Source organism: Nicotiana tomentosiformis, chromosome 8 (genome assembly GCF_000390325.3).
Source record: "Nicotiana tomentosiformis chromosome 8, ASM39032v3, whole genome shotgun sequence".
Classification (NCBI taxonomy): Eukaryota; Viridiplantae; Streptophyta; class Magnoliopsida; order Solanales; family Solanaceae; genus Nicotiana; species Nicotiana tomentosiformis.
The window spans coordinates 89131729-89148866 of record NC_090819.1 but is presented as its reverse complement, the minus strand read 5'-3'; the positions used below and the strand labels follow the sequence as shown (position 1 = coordinate 89148866).

At 36.9% G+C, this 17138-nt stretch overlaps 1 long non-coding RNA gene across 4 annotated transcripts; it reads right to left on the bottom strand.

Annotated features, from left to right (window-relative positions):
* Positions 1-8573: 8573 nt before the first annotated feature.
* LOC104111006 (uncharacterized) lies at positions 8574-15968 on the bottom strand. 4 transcript variants are annotated; one of them, XR_011410456.1, is made up of 6 exons: positions 15692-15773; positions 15380-15464; positions 12455-14513; positions 10987-11223; positions 10578-10645; positions 8574-8801 (listed from the first exon to the last, which is right to left on the bottom strand). It is a non-coding gene; the product is annotated as an uncharacterized lncRNA (long non-coding RNA). The 4 variants fall into 4 exon arrangements; XR_011410457.1 differs by having other exon boundaries at positions 10987-12548; positions 14315-14513; XR_011410455.1 differs by having other exon boundaries at positions 10987-14513; positions 15759-15968.
* Positions 15969-17138: the final 1170 nt, after the last annotated feature.

The following is a 17138-nucleotide window of genomic DNA, read 5'->3' as shown; positions in this document are numbered from 1 at the left end:
CGTATTTTGGTTCCAGAACTTGGTATAAGTTCATTACAGTATTTATGACATGTCTGCAAAATTTGGTGCGAAACGGAGTTGATTTGACATGATTCGGGCATCCGGTTGAAAAATTGACAATTCTTAATCTTCATTGAAAATTTCCTTTGTTTTGGTGTCCGATTCGTGGTTCTAAGTGTTATTTTGGTGTTTTACTCGCGCGAGCGAGTTCGTATGATGTTATTACACTTGTGTGCATATTTAGTTTGGAATCCGAGGGCTCGGGTGAGTTTCGGATAGGCTACGGATGATTTTGAACCTAGGAAAAATGCTGGTTTTGGTTTCTGCTGGTGTTTGGTGAATGCTTCTTTGCGATCGCGAAGAGTAGTTTGGGACTGAGGTGGATTTTATCATCGCAAACGTGAGGATTTGGACGCAAATGCGGAGCAGTGGGGGGTCTGCCTTTCACGAGCGTGGCCACTCCACCGCGAACGCATAGTGATAGGAGGCAGAGGCTATGAATGGAACTCTAACTCTACGCGAACGCGAGCCCAGACTCGCGAACGCGAAGGCGAGGTGGCCTAATACTACACGGACGATAGAGTTTGTCGCGTAAGCCAAATGGGCAATGCCCTTTGCGAAATGCGTCAGGTGTCTCGCGAATGCGATGAACACATGACGCCCAGTCATTTAAACTTCCAAAAATCAGGATTTCACCCATTTTTCACCATCTTTTCATTAGAGCTCGCCTAGAGGCGATTTTGAGGACAAATTTCATCATCTTTTCATAGGTTAGTGTTCTTTAACTTGTTTTCTTCCATTTTCATTAAAACCCATTAATTTTTAACCTTAATGCATGGTAGAAAAATAGGGATTTGGAAAGAATTGGGGAGTTTTGTAAAATTAAGATTTAGACCTCAAATTGAGGTTGGATTTCGAAACTGATTACATAATCGGGCTCGGGGGTGAATGGATAATTGGGTTTTGGTCCGAATCTTGGGTTTTGACCAAGCAAGCCCAGGTTTGACTTTTGTTGACTTTTTAAAAAAATTGTAAAGATCTTAACTTTATGTATTGTAATTGATTTCTCTAGCATTATTTGATGTTATTGAGTCGATTTTGGTTAGATTCAATTGGTTTGGAGGCAGATTTTAGAGGAAAGGCCCCGGTAGAGCTTTGATTTGCTTGCAGAGCGAGGTAAGTATTGGGTCTAACCTTGATTTGAGGAAATTAGGAAACCTTGAGCTATGTGCTATGTGAATTACATGTTTAGCGGCGTATATGCGAGGTGACGCGTGTATATACGTCGTCAAAATACCTGTTTCCATGTTTTTCCGCAATTCATTAATTATTTTATTCTATGTCTTAATTGTTACATGCTTTAATTGCTTCCTATGCCTTAACTTGCTACTTGTGATTTATTATTCTCGTATTAAAATGTTATCTTCTTCCATGCTTCCATGATTAATTGCTACTTGCCTTAATTGTCCTACTTGTACACTTACATTGTCATATATTTGGCTTGTCTTGTTGCTTAGTATTACTTGTAGCATTTCTTGATTGGATACGAGATTCCTTATGGTTTTGCTTTCATATTCGTTAATCGTAGAGATTCTTGTGATTTGAATTGTTAAATTAATTATATTTATTGATTTTTGTTTATGGATCGGGTTGCACACCGCAACGGGTGGAATAAGGGAGGATTGATATTGATTTGATGGGATCGGGTTGCACGCCGCAACGAATTTTATATGTGATTTTGATATGGTGGAATAAGGGAGGAATATGATAATGATTCTGATTATATAGTGGGATCGGGTTGCGCGCCGCAACGGATTTTACATGTTATTATTGATATTGATATGGTAAAATAAGGGAGGATTGTGTTGGTACGGTGGGATTGGGTTGCACGCCGCAACGGGTGAAATAAGGGAGGATTGTGTTTGTACGGTGGGATCGGGTTGTGCGCCGCAACAGATTGTGTGTTTTGTATTCCTTTATGTACTGTGTTAGCTTTCGGTGCTTTCATACGAGATTCTGAGTACTGGTGTTTCGGGCGTTACTAATATCGAGGATTGAGTTTATTTTCATAAGTCAACTGCCTTACTTTTCCCGCGTTTCTTTCCTGTTATTATTATTATACTGCGTACAGGTTATTGTTAGTGACCCGCCTTAGCCTCGTCACTATTTCGTCGAGGTTAGGCTCGGCACTTACAGAGTATATGGGGTCGGTTGTACTCATACTATACTCTACACTTCTTTTGCAGATTTTAAAGTCGGTCCTAGCGACGGTCAGTAGATTGCTCGGATTGATTGCCGGTTCAGAGACTTGAGGTACAGTTGCACGGCATTCGCAGTCCTGGAGTCCTCTTTTATCTTGTCCTAGCTATTTATTGTATTTCAGACGGTTTTACTTTCACTCAAACCATTATCTGTATTATTCTAGCCACTTGTGCACTTGTGACACCAGTTCTGGGATTGTATCTAGATATTACGGTTAATATGGTTTTTCATACTCTATTTTAGTTATTACAGTTTAATTGGTATCAGTTAATTTGTTTTGTTAAAATTGGCTAAAAATTATTCTAACGTTGGCTTGCCTAACAAGTGAAATATTAGGCGTCATCACGGTCTCGAGGGTGAAAATTCCGAATTCGTGACATTTTGTGATGACCCAAAATGTCATCTTTAAATTTAATAAGTAATTCTGTGTTTTAAGACCTCGAAAAGTACCATTTATCATTCCTCGATTTGCGTGTGCAGTCCGTACAATTTTTCGGAAAGTTTTTATGCGAAAAATGGATTAAAATGTGAAATAGAGCTTTAAAACTCAACGAGTTGACTTTGGTCAACATTTTAAGCAAACGGATCCGGATCAGTATTTTGACAATTCTGTAGGTCTGTATCGTGATTTGGAACTTGGGCGTATGCCCGGAATCGAATTCCGAGGTCCCTAACCCGAGATATAAAATTTTGATGAAAAAATTAAAAGCTTGAAAGCTTAACGATTTTTAAGAAATTATTAATGTTGGATTTATTGACCTCGGGTCCGTATTTTGGTTCCGGAGCCCGGTATAGGTTCACTATAATATTTATGACTTGTCTGTCAAATTTAGTGAGAAACGGAGTTGATGTGACATGATTCGGACGTCCGGTTGTAAAAATATAAGTTTTAAAATTTTCTTAAAAATTTCATCTGTTTTGGGGTTCAATTCATAGTTCTAGGTGTTATTTTGGCGATTTGATCGAGCGAGCAAGTTCGTATGATATTTTGAAACTTGTGTGCATGTTTGATTTTGAGCCCCGAGGGCTCGGGTGAGTTTCGAATAGGCTACGGGATGATTTCAGACTTAGGAAATCTGGTTATCTGCAGACTTTGGGCTTTTGGTATTTCCTTCATCGCGTTCGCGAATGTATTCTCGCGAACGCGAAGAGCAAACTAAGCTGGTTAAATTTTCCTTCTTCGCGAACGCGAAGATTGGACCGCAAACGCAAAGCTATGGGGACTTTACCCTTCGCGAACGCGACCAGCTCAACGCGAACGCGAAGCTTTAGAGGCCTGGGGGAGGGGTCAGTTGCCCTTCTACGCGAACGCGAGCACTGGCACGCGAACGCAATAACTGGCACGCGAACGTGAAGGCCAGGGGGGAAAAGCCTTCGCGAATGCGAAGGAGGAATCGCAAACGCGAAAGCCACGGGCTACTATTCATCGCGAACGCGACAGGCCATTCGCGAACGCGAAGAAGGCCTGACGCCTATGACTTAAAACAGAACCAGAATGGGATTTTTTTCCATTTTTCACAAACCCTCAATTAGAACTCGGTCTAGGGGCGATATCAAAGGAATTTTTAACAATTTTGAACTGGGTAAGTGTTCTTTATCATATAGTGATTGTATTTCATAAATCTAAGTCTATATTCATCGTTTATTTCAGATTTAGACGGAAGAAATTGAATTTTTTGTAAAACTTTCCAAAAACGAAAAATTTAGATTTAAAGGTCCATTTGACATCGGAATTGGATAGTTTTTGTATGGTTGGACTCATCTCGGAATGGGTGTTCGGATTTCGTAAGTTTTTCTTAGATTTGAGATGTGGGTCCCACTGTCGAATATTTTAATAAATTTTGGATTTTTATCCGGAAAATTAGTAAATTCATATGGAATTAATTCCTATGATTCGTATTGAGTATATTGAATTATTTATGAATAGATTTGAAGCTTTTGGAGATAAATTTAAAAGGAAAAGTTGTGGTCGAGTAATTGATTGGAATTTGCAAAGCGAGGTAAGTGTCGTGGTTAACCTTGACTTGAGAAAATAGAACCCTTAAACTATTTGTTATGTAAAATGCATGTGAACGACGTATAAGCGAGGTGACGAGTGCCTATACGTCGTCAAATTAATTGTTTGCATATTACTTGAAAAATCATAAATCGTTTTAAATCATGAATTAATTATTATAATAATTATTTCTCTCCTATTCTTTGTCAAATATTAATTCGTGAATTCCTGCATTAATTGTTACATGCTATTTGAATTATGTGCCTTAATTGTTATTTGACATTTAGCATATTAAATATTAAACTGCCTATTTTCTCTTTGATTTCCATAATAATTTGCTATTTGCCTTTGTTTGTTTCATAATTAAATCATAATTATTGTATACTTATTGGCTTATAATTTTATATTAATTGTTGCATTTATTGGGGAAATTGCTTCTATAAGAATTGGTAAATGAATATGTTGGAGCAACGGGTTGTACGCCGCAACATAATTAATTATAATGAATATATTGGAGGATCGGGTTGCACGCCGTAATAGACTTATTAAAAAGTCCATATTGGAGGATCGGGTTGCACGCCGCAACAGACTTATTAAAAAGTCCATATTGGAGGATCGGGTTGCACGCCGCAACAGACTTATTAAAAGTCCATATTGGAGGATCGGGTTGCACGCCGCAACAGACTTATTTAAAAGTCGACATATATATATATATATATATATATATATATATATATATATATATATATATATATATATATTGGGGGATCGGGTTGCACGCTGCAACAGAATTGAACATGAATATATTACGAGAGCGGGTTGCACGCTGCAACGGAAATTGATAGAAATGATAATTGGTTATTACTGCTGGGTTGGCTTCAATTATTATAAATGAGTTATCTGATTTATTTCTATTATTTATTGTTGTTACTAATATTGCGTACAGGTTAATGTAAGTAACTCGCCTTAGCCTCGTCACTACTTCGTCGAGGTTAGGCTCAGCACTTACCAGTACATGGGGTCGGTTGTACTGATACTACACTCTGCTCTTCTTGTGCAGATTTCGGAGTTGGTCCCAGCGGCGTAGCATAGACTTGCTCGGATTTCAGCTACTAGAGGAGACTTGAGGTATAACTGCACGGCGTCCGCAGTTTCTGAAGTCCCCATCTACTTTACTTTAGTTATGTGTTTGTTTCCAGACAGCTTTATTTTTATTCAGACCTTTGTTTGTATTTATTCTAGAAGCTCGTGCACTTGTGATACCAATTCTGGGATGGTATTTAGACACCGTTATTTTTATAGATTAATCACTATATTTCAGATTTTACTTCCGCAATCGTTCTTTGTTATAAAATAAAATATATTAAAAATTATTTAAAAATTAGTTAATATTATTCTAACGTTGGCTTGCCTAGCAAGTGAAATGCTAAGCGCCATCACGGTCCGAAGGTGAGAATTTAGGGTCGTGACAGTTGGTATCAGAGCACTAGGTTACATAGGTCTCACGAGTCACGAGCAACCTTAGTAGAGTCTGAAGGATCGGTACGGAGACGTCTGTACTTATCTCTCAGAGTCTATGGAGTTTAGAAACGATTTCACTTCTATTCTACTTTGCTTTATCATAATGATATCAGGACATGAAGCACATCATATGTATGCTCATCACCACATCTATGGTCTTAAAAGTTGTTCATAATTAATTCCAGCATCATCAATTAATCTCATATTAACCACCACGTCGTTTCGAATTTTCACAACACTGACAACAGAATGTGAGGCATGAAGACCTCATGATTACTTACTCGGATTAATGAGTCACATTTAACGCCACCTGGGCACTCACCTCATAGGCTCAAACTCAATCTTTACAGCACGAAAATGGCTGAATATGAGCAGAAAAATATACAAGAATTATCAAATAAGCCTAACATGCATGACTCCCTATTAATACTATTGTACAAATTAAATTTCACAAAGGGAGAATTTAAACTCATAAATATTGCACCACAAGGATCTCGTCCTTATATAACTTCCACCGCGGCTTGTAGCCCGGTTTAAATATTTTACATCATATAAAAATGCGAGGATCTCATCCTCAACTCTGAATCACAAGTATTTTGCACATTGTGCCAACTGAAATTTCAATTTCCTTTCTTTCTTCTTTTCAATAAATTTCGTAAACATTTCATAACATATAATGAACCCTCATACCGGTAGGGCATATAATTCATAAAATTGGAATCAATTATTCCGAAACACATCAAACCCACTGTAATGAATAATAAAAAGTTGCTTTTGGACTTATAGTCCTCAATGGTGCCCAAAAATAAAAATGACAGACACAGGCTCACATCTTCAAATCTCCCAACATGGATAAACGTATAAGCGGGTCACAAAATTACGAAACTCACCCATACGCGGAGCATAATAGGAGGACTCACCTCAATATTCAGAACCGAATCAAATCAAGGGAAAATATCTTCTTCTTTTTTTAAACAAAATCAGGATCGTACCTGTAACGTCACCATCGGGTGTATTGGCCTCGGCCAAATCATAGCGATTATATCAACGGGTCGGGTCTCCACCTCTTAGGCGCCCACTACCCGCCTGTCCTCCACCTATAGTTGACTGTGCACGTGGAGTATCAACTGGAATAAAACTTGTAGCTGGAGTGTTCTGATGAAATCCACCCCTCCCAAGTCTGGGACAACCTCTCATGATGTGCCTAGTATCACCACACTCATAACAATCCCTCTGAGGTCGCGGTTGCTCGTACTGAGTCTGTGCCGGATAATTGGAATAACCATTATAGGAATCCCATGCCGATGGTGCATCGTAAGAACTTACTGAAGCACTCCGAGTAATCTAATGTGCGGACTGAGCTGGCCAACTGCTCGAGCCTCCGCTATAATGGGTTCTAGCTGAAGAGTAAAATCCACCGAACTCTCCAGATCTTCGAGACCTTTTGGCCTCCTTAGACTCCCTTTCCTCGCCTAAAACACTCTCAATCTTTCTCGCAATCTTCACTACTGGTTGAAATGGAGTGTCAGTTTGCAATTCTCGAGCCATGCATATTTTAATATCATAATCGAGCCCCTCAATGAATCTGTGGACCCGCTCTCTGATTGTAGGAACCAAGATAGGTGCACGACGGGCTAACTTACTGAACCTGATAGCATATTCTGACACTGTCATAGTGCCCTGACGCAACCGTTCAAACTCTGTGCGCCACGCATCTCGGAGAGTCTGGGAAACAAACTCTTTCAAGAATATTTTCGAAAATTGAGCCCAAGTTGGTGGTGTTGCATCGGCTGGTCTACCTTTTTCATAGATTTGCCACCACCGATACGCTGCGCCTGACAGTTGAAATATAGTAAAGGCAACTCCGCTCACTTTCACAATACCCATGGTGCGGAGAATACGGTGATAATTTTCTAGAAATTCTTGGGCATCCTCTGTAGCTGTGCCACTAAAAGTAGGTGGACTATACCTCTTAAACCTTTCAAGTCTCTTTTGTTCTTCTTCTGATGCCTCTGGCCTGACCTCAGGCCGAACCGGAATAATAGGTTATACCAGTACTACACCCGGAACCTGATCAACGTGAACCTACTGCTCTAGAGTTGTGGTAGGAGTCTAAGCTACTCCCCCAATCTGCGAAATATTTAGTGCAACAGAGATCAATCCCGCCTGAGTTAATATACCAAACATACTCAGAAACTGTGCCAAAGTCTCCTGAAGTCCGGGAGTAATAACAGGTGCTTCTGGTACCTGTCCCCCAACTGGAGTTAATGTACCAAACATACTCAGGAACTGTGCCAAAGTCTCTTGAAGTCCGGGAGTAACAACATGTGCTTCTGGTACCTGTCCCCCAACTGGAGCTACTGGCGGCTCCTCAACTATTGTTCTGACAGGTGCTCTAGTCGCGGCAGGTGCCCTTCCTCGACCTCTGCATCGGCCTCTACAGTATGTGCGGATGCCTGCTCAGCTAACCTGGTAGTACGTGTTCTCACAATCTGTGAGAGAATAGAGATACAAAAGCTCAAATCCCACAATCAACAAATCCTCACGACATGAATGAAAGAAGTGGAAATTTCCTAACAGTTCTGTAGCCTCTCGAAGATAAGTACATACGTCTCCGTACCGATCCGCAAGAGTCGTTCGTGACTCTTAGAACCTATGAACCTAGAGCTCTGATACCAACTGTCACGACCCAAATTCCCACCACAGGCTTCGCGATGGCACCTAGTCTCTAAGACTAGGTAAGCCGATTACAATTACATTTCAAGTCTTCTTTTTAATAAACCAACAGCGAAAATAATTACAAATATAACAGTCTCCGAAGACTGGTAGTACTGAGTCACGAACTCTAACTGAATACATAGAATGATCACGAGGACCGAATATACAGTACCGTTTGATTAAAAATTAACAGTACAATGAAATAAAAATACTTCAAGGGACTGCGACGACCAAACAGATCTACCTTGAATCCTTGCGATCCCACTCTAACTCTATCTGAGTCCGATACCTCCAATACCTGACTCTGCACAAAAATGTGTAGAAGTGTAGTATGAGTACACCACGGTCGGTACCCAGTAAATATCAAGACTAACCTCAGTGGAGTAGAGACGAGGTACAGTCAAGACACCCACTAGTCTAATAACATGTGCAATATAGTATACAAAATAATAGGAAACAATAATAATAAGAGCAACATAAAACAACCAGTGATGTGCACAGTAAGACAATAAAATCACCATTAATATCGCTCAACAATTGATAAATACAATTATACTCAGTTAAATCAAGTTCTTCAATTAAATATCTTTCACACATAATTCTTACAAATAAAACTCTTTTTCAAATATAATTTCCTCAAATAAACATCTTTCGAATATAAAATTCTTTCAATAAATCTCTTCTAATATAATTTCCTCAAATAAATATATTTCAATTACAATTTTTTCATATAATTCTTTTTGAATAAAAAATCCTTCCAAATAAATATTTTGAATATAATTCTTTCAATTAAAAAGATCACCATGTGACACCTCATTTCATAATCATAAAAATACGGGTCTCAGCCCATTTTCATATTTTTCGTAAACACGGGTCTCAGCACATTTTTCATATTTTCACGGTCCCATAATCAAATCATATTATTTCCCCGGTACCTCATTCCCTCATTTCATATCACAACTGCACGGACAATTCACGTGCCAAATATCATTATCATTTAATCACAGCACCTCGTGCCCACTTTTTATATCACAACAGCACGGATAATTCACGTGCCAATATCCTTATTATTTACTCACGGCACCTCGTGCCCACATTTCATTTTATAATCCGCGTGGCAATAGCCACAGGCTCCCAATTTCAACATAAATCAGATTATTATCAATTTACAAACAATAAGACAAATTGCACAAAGTATAAAAATAAACACAAGAAAATCACAACATCATATGAAAATCACCAACACCACAACTCCACATCGTCACATATCGTTCCTCACAATAGTCACCCTTATCGCTCCTATAGCCACCCTTATCGCTCCGCCTAGATAGTATCAATAGCCACCCTTATCGCTCCGCCCAGACCATATTCCAACAAACAAAACTACAGTGAAATGCCACCCTTATACCCACATAATATCAACGGTGAAATGTCACCCTTATATCCTCAAAATAATAATTAACACAACACAATAATTTATACGGGAAATTATCACGGCAGCATAACAAAATCAATTCATATCACAATTTGCCCAATGGCCACAACAAAATTTCAAAGCTACAACCAAGTCAATTAATTTCACAACAAATAGCCAAAAGCTCCACACAATGTGTACGACACCCAAAAACAATCAATAGGGATAGAAATTACTTAACATAAAACAAAGTCTTCATTAAATTTAAATTTTTAATAATTATATAAACACCTCTTCTTAAGCTCATTTAATTAATTATTTGCAGAGAAAAAATCCATAATGAAATTAAATTCCAATAATTATCAAACCACCAAATTCACGGAATTACATAAATAATCAAGTAACAATCACATCAAATTATCATATAATAACAGATTCAACAACAACAAGGATTTAGGCACGACAAATAGATGATTAAATATATACCAACAATTATCCAATTTACCACACAATATGCTCAAGACTTTAACTCAATAAAATTTACACATAGAATCCGAGTACGTACTCGTCACCTAGCGTACACGGCTTTTTACATTTCATAAATGGCACATAAGACTCGATGCCTAAGGGGTAATTCCCCCACTCGAGGTTAAGCAAGACACTTACCTTTTTGAAGTTATGCCGATATTCCAAAATTGCCTTCTTGCTTGAATTGACCTCCAGACCGCTCAAATCTATCCAAATTCATTGCATAACTTCATTAAAATTCATCGAAAATAATTTCGGATAATAATACGTCGACTTAAAATTTTATTCCAAAAAGTCAACAAAAGTCGATGCGGGACCCGCCTCTCAGAACCCGACATAATTTTACGAAATCCGAACACCCATTCCGATACGAGTTCAACCATACTAATTTTATCGAATTCCAATAACAACTCTGACCTTCAAATCTTAAATTTTTATTTTTAGAAGATTTTACAAAAATCTTGATTTCCTCCATTTAAATTCGAATTAAATGATGAATAATCATGGATTCATGAAATATAAACACTTTAGGATATAGAACACTTACCCAAGTCAAAGTCGTGAAGAACTCCTCCAAAATCGCCCAAAAATCGAGTTCCAAAATCTCAATCGAAAATGACAAAGTGACTGATTTTTGGTCCTTATATTACTGCCCAGTTTCGTACCTGCTGTACTGTTCACACTCCTGCGAAAAAAATAGCAGCTACCCAGAAATTCCAGCAGCTTTTCTTCAAGTCCGAATTGATCCGTTAACCTTCCGAAATCCACCCGAAGCCCTCGGAACCTAAACCAAATATACCAACACGTCCCAAAGTACAATACAAACTTAGTCGAGGCTTCAAACCACGTCAAATAACGCCGAAATTACGAATCGCGGATCGAATCGAATTATAAGTTTTCAAAGCTTTCAACTTCTATATTTTGCGCCGAAACGTATCAAATCAATCCGGAATGACTTCAAATTTTGCACACAAGTCATAATTAACTTAATGGAGCTATTCCCATTTTCGGAATCGAAATCCGACCTCGTTATAAAAAATTCACCATTCGGTCGGACTTTTTCAAAATCTTATATTTTTCAACTTTCGCCAAAATGTGTCGAATTGTCCTACGGACTTCCAAATCCAAATTCGAACATACGCCTAAGTCCGAAATCATCATACGAAACTATTGCCATCCTCAAAATTCTATTCCGGGGTCGTTTGCTCAAAAGTCAACTCTCCGGTCAACTCTTTCCATTTAAACTTCTAAATAAGAATTGTTCTTTTAATTAAATTCCGAATGTTCAGTAAATCAAACTCGACCACATTCGCGGGTCATAATACATATTGCGAAGCTGTTCGAGACCTTAAGCCACTGAACGGGGCGTTAATTCATAAAACGACAAGTTGGGTCGTTACAATAAGATATCTAGACCGTCTAACCTTGTCTACTTTTCATAATAAGTCTTGTTGACATCTTCATGTAGATGTCAAAAACTTTATGCCTTATATAATATAATTATAGTATGTTTCTATAATTATTATACGATGGATAGATACTGATATTCACCCTGAAATAGCTTATGAAACAAACATAAGATGAAGGGAAACTGTTACTACAAAAAAGAACCACCTAATAATAAAATTTTGACAAGAAGCATCTGTGCAAACCGGATTTCTCTTTGGTGGGTGCTAATAAACTTGGCCTGCAAACTATATTTCCATAAGACAATTTGAATTGACAATTAGAGATTCCTTAAGAAGCTGCAATTACACAATACATGTTAAGAGACAAACTACTGATCAAAAACCTTAAGAAGTCCTTTTAACTTACATGCTGGAGCACAGTCTCTTCCAACCTTACTCTGGAATTTATGAAAATCTTTGGAAAAGGGCAAAAACATCAAGTGACAGAATGCTACATCCTAGTAAATTAAATTAAATGACACTTTATATAACCTTAAATTAATTGGCAAGTTGCATCAACAAATTTTAAAGTCAAATTTATAACATACGATAAAAGATAACTTTTACCAGTTTTCCATAAAATAACTCCAAAATATGATCGTCTTGCCTGACGTCTCATGAGGAAAGGGCGCAGGTGGTTTGTGTACAATTTTTTAGCACCCTGTGTAACACCAAAGAAGTACATCACTTTCCAAAAATTCATTTTCAATGAAATGGAAACTTCAAGCTAAAACAAAATCGTTAATTCTAATTAAGCAGTTCAGCAGAATTCACCTCAAAAGCAGCTGGATATTTTAATTTTAAATGAGTGCCAGCCATTAGCTTTTACCCAACCCTTACTATTCAGGACGTAGTAAATTAGTGAATTCCCTTGTCTTTCTCATCTCATGTCCTTTCCAACGTAGCAATAGACCCGAAATGGATTTCACTCAACAGTTAAGAATGACAGAGAAGTATACAATCATAAAGTTGTGGTCTACCAGAAAATATATGAATTGCATGTAAATTTGCTATTACTCTAATAAAGCTATTTATTCATTCTTCATACATCTTTAATAGACCTTGAGATAAACAATGTCTTCATGCAAAGATGGAAAAGTTTCAAGAGAGCTATAAAAAATGATTACCTCGCACATTGAATTGATGTTCAGTTTATCAGTGTTTTAAAAGGCGTGGGCGTAAGGCGGGGCGTTTTACATACGCCTCACCAGGGCGTAAGCCCCATAGGTATTTAATTTTTAATAGTTTATAAAATAATATAATGACAGTTAATATTTATAAACAGGTAAAATTGCATAAAAATTGAAGAAAACTATATATATGTGTGCTCCATCCCCACAAAAAACTAATCAAAACAATCTATTATACGTTACTTACAAGCACAAGTAATTTGAGTCTAAAAGAATAAAGTTTTCTATACGGAGGAACAAAAAGGATGATTAACCTGCAATTTGAACTTTGAATTTGCTGCTATGAAGAAAAATGTAGTACTCTTTGTATTTGTAAAAAAATTTAAATATTCGTTGCTTTTGGGAGATATTAGTAGACTAGCGGACAAGATAAAAAATTAGAAAAACCATGAATTAGGGCTTAAAGCAATAAAAAATGTCTTTACTTTTAAATTTAATACTTTTGAGTTCCTTTTTAAACCTTTTGAGTAATTACCAAACTGACTTTTGAGAATTTGGGTATTATATGAATGACTAATTCAACAAAATTTGTTTTAATTTGAAAAAGTCTCTATGGCTTACTACTTACTAAAAAAATGCGCCCCGAACACCCGGGCGTACGCCCCAAATTATGGGGTGTACGCCCCAAATTATGGGGTGTACGCCTCTTGGGATTTTCGCCCCACACCATCGCCCCGGGGCATTTTTGGTACGCCTCGCCCCGGGGCTCGCCCCGGAAACGCCTTTTAAAACAGAGCAGTTTACCATTATACAATTCCTAAGCAATAATTGGTACTTTCTTACCCGATAAAAGCAGAGAACATTGCCTCCAAGATTTCTCTATATCCAGCAATTCAAGACTACTAAGTCTGAGGCAAGTAGAAATAACTAAAAAGTCAAAAGGCAACACTAAAATTATAAAATAAATTAATTGGAAAAAATAGAGTCGAGGAGCAAACAAAGACAAGATTTACGAAAGGAAGGTTTAGTTGGTAACAAATGGATTAACAGACCAGAATGTAGCATAAGATTCAATTCTACACATAATTATAAATAGAAGGCTAGATTTTGAAGCACAGAGCTAATTGAGAAACGCGGTACCTCGGATGCTACCACAGTTATCACTTCCATATATAATGCACAAGTCTATGAATTGATCTATTATAAGTTCCACCTACTCTAATAACTGGGAAAAGATATATATCAAACTATGTACTTAACATCAATAGAAAAAGGAAAACCTTCAAGTTCATTTTACCTTGAAAATTTTAAATTTCATCGCTAGATCTTCTTGTGGTTCGGCCCTTCTTCGGACCCCGCGCATAGCGGAAGCTTAGTGCACGGAGCTATCCTTTTTATCACTGGATCTTCTTAGAGCTAGGATTTATTAAATGGCGAAGGAATCTCGAAGTTCCAGAAGTTAAGAAATTGATATCTTTTCAGTCCACAACAAAAACCTGACAAGTAGAGAAACTTGTCATCCAATACTCATCTATAGGGATGGTAGACGAATTACTACAAGTGATGCATCTTAATGAAATTTAATTTTACAAATGTAAGCCATAAGTATATCCTTTATAGTAATATAGATTAGATGGTCTAGTGATATGGATCACCATGCAAGTTATTAATGCCTTCTGCTACACCCATCAGTAAGTTATCGATGTCCCAACCTGAATTAGGTGAAACTTTTCATAACCAAATTGGTACCAACACACAACAAAGACAATAACTGCAAAAGAAAAATGCAACTTTTATATAGAGTAGTTTAAATTAATCTTATAATGTAGTACTTCTAATTCAAGAGTCGTCTCTGTTGTATCAATGTTTCTATGTCAAAACCTTATGATCTACTTTTCTTTAATGAGCATTTTTTTCTTCCTAAACATATATGTACCAAAGTTAGAAGATCGAAAGAACTCCATGTCTGTAAAAGAAAAATAAGAAGTGCATACCCCGAAGATGGGTCTAAATGTTCAACATACCATCAAAACATGGAAGAGCGCCAACTTCCAGATATTTTTCTTGGCCAACACAGAAATCACACAATCAAGGCATCATTTTTATACAGAGAGGAATTATAATATGAAAAACCTTTAACAGATCCCCAATTTTGATTAAATGCTTCAATCAAAAGCAAAATGTTCGGCTCGACAATAAATTAATAAGTCGAACAAGAAAGGAATGATAAAAGAAAAAACCCCCAAAATCCCCATGTCAATAATATGACTTCATTCAAATACACTACCGTACAAAGTTTTTGAAATGAAATTTGCTTATCTTCCGAAAAGCAAAGAGTGCTATAACAAAAAGTTATACTTACAACTTTCTTTTGTTCTCCCGCAGCTACCAATTTCCAGCGAGGAAAGCGCTACCGCCGCGAAGATGGCTTTGGGAAGAAATATTTTCTAGCCAACAAGGGAAAATATCAAAAAATACTCACCACATACACCAACTATGAAAACCCTAAGCGGACATCAAAAATCCTGCTCTAACATACACTTTATCAAAACTCTAATTTCCTAACATCCTCTTTTTTCTCTCCCACTCTCACACTGAACTCGGTACTTTCTTCTTTAATCTTTGGAGAAAATATAAAATGAAAAGATAACTTTTGAAAACAAAAATTACTTGCCTGGATATAATCATATATGGACTATGAATTTGAAATCCTAAATCAATTTTTTTTTATCTTAACCTACCCCTTTTGTCGATGGCCATCGACCTCCACAGATCTAAGAGAACTCGTTGATTAAGCCTTTAGATTGTTAGATGCGTTCTTCAAATTTGAGATACATGTGGTCTTTAGATCTTAAGTGTGTTAAAGCCTTTTGGGAGGTTGTCTCGAGGTGTATGTATAAGAAATAAAATTAATAAGGTAAAATAGAAAATAAAAGCGCTGGTTTATGGAAAGTAGGAAAATAAAGAGGGAAACAATGGCCGTTGCAATAGATATTTTATCCCCATAAATCGTTGCCACAGAGGTATCTGACGCAACGGATACAATCACCGTTGCGATAAGTGCTTCCTACTGCAACGGTTCTTATACTAGCGCAACGGTTTACTTGCAAAAGTGTCCCAATAGCACCAAGATCCTTAGGCAGCGATTGTAAGCTATATAACCGTTCGTTGCCATAGGTCCAATTTCTAGTATAGAAGAAAAATCTTCGGGTGAAACTATATTATTAGCTTGTTATTAATAAAGTAGCATTCTTTATGAGTTGTGAAAATGTTATCTCCTTAACTTGAAATTTTCGAAAATGTGGGGGACCGTGGTGTCCAACTATATAGCTTGATCCTAAGAAGGAAAAAGGTAAAAAAAGAAGAAGAAGTTATTTATTAAAATTATAATGAGGCCTTATAAATTGAGATTTTTTGTGGCGGAAATTTATATTGGAAGATAAAAATATACTATGTTGTTTTTCTGGCTTTAAAGAGTTATTTTGCTTCTGGTTTCTTAGTCATTTGGGTGAAGACATCGTTGAATTATGACCCGTTTTCTATTGATTTGAGATATTTCTGTAGATTGCTTCTATATTTAAAAAATTTTACTTTGGTACTTGACTATGGAAGATACAAAAAGAAAATAATTTAGATACAAAAAGAAAATAATTTCTTATGTGTTGAAAGATGTTTCAAATGGCACTTGCGCAGAAGTCAAGTTTTATTTTATTTGAGATGATTTTATGCCTTATTCGAGAAATACTATGAGTTAATATTCTGTATGTGGATTTTCAGATGAGAAAAGCTCAATAGTGATTGTGTGATCACCTTTTGGTGAGTGTTGTGGTATTAAAATTGCCTGAAAGTGAGGTTGATTAAGCAACCTCTTGGTGAGATAAACCGACAATAATTATGTCGATAAATTGTGATTGCCAAAGCGCAATAACCATTGTAAGAAAATAAATCTTTCAATGGGAAAAGTAGATACATTTTCTTAAAGATAAATGTCATAAAGTAATTCCTTAGAAATGAGAAGTTTTTCATACATATTTTGAGTAGTCAAAAGAGGATTGACCGATCCTTGACTTATATGTGAAATATCGAGGGGTTGAGACTTTTGTCAATTTGAGATGTATCAA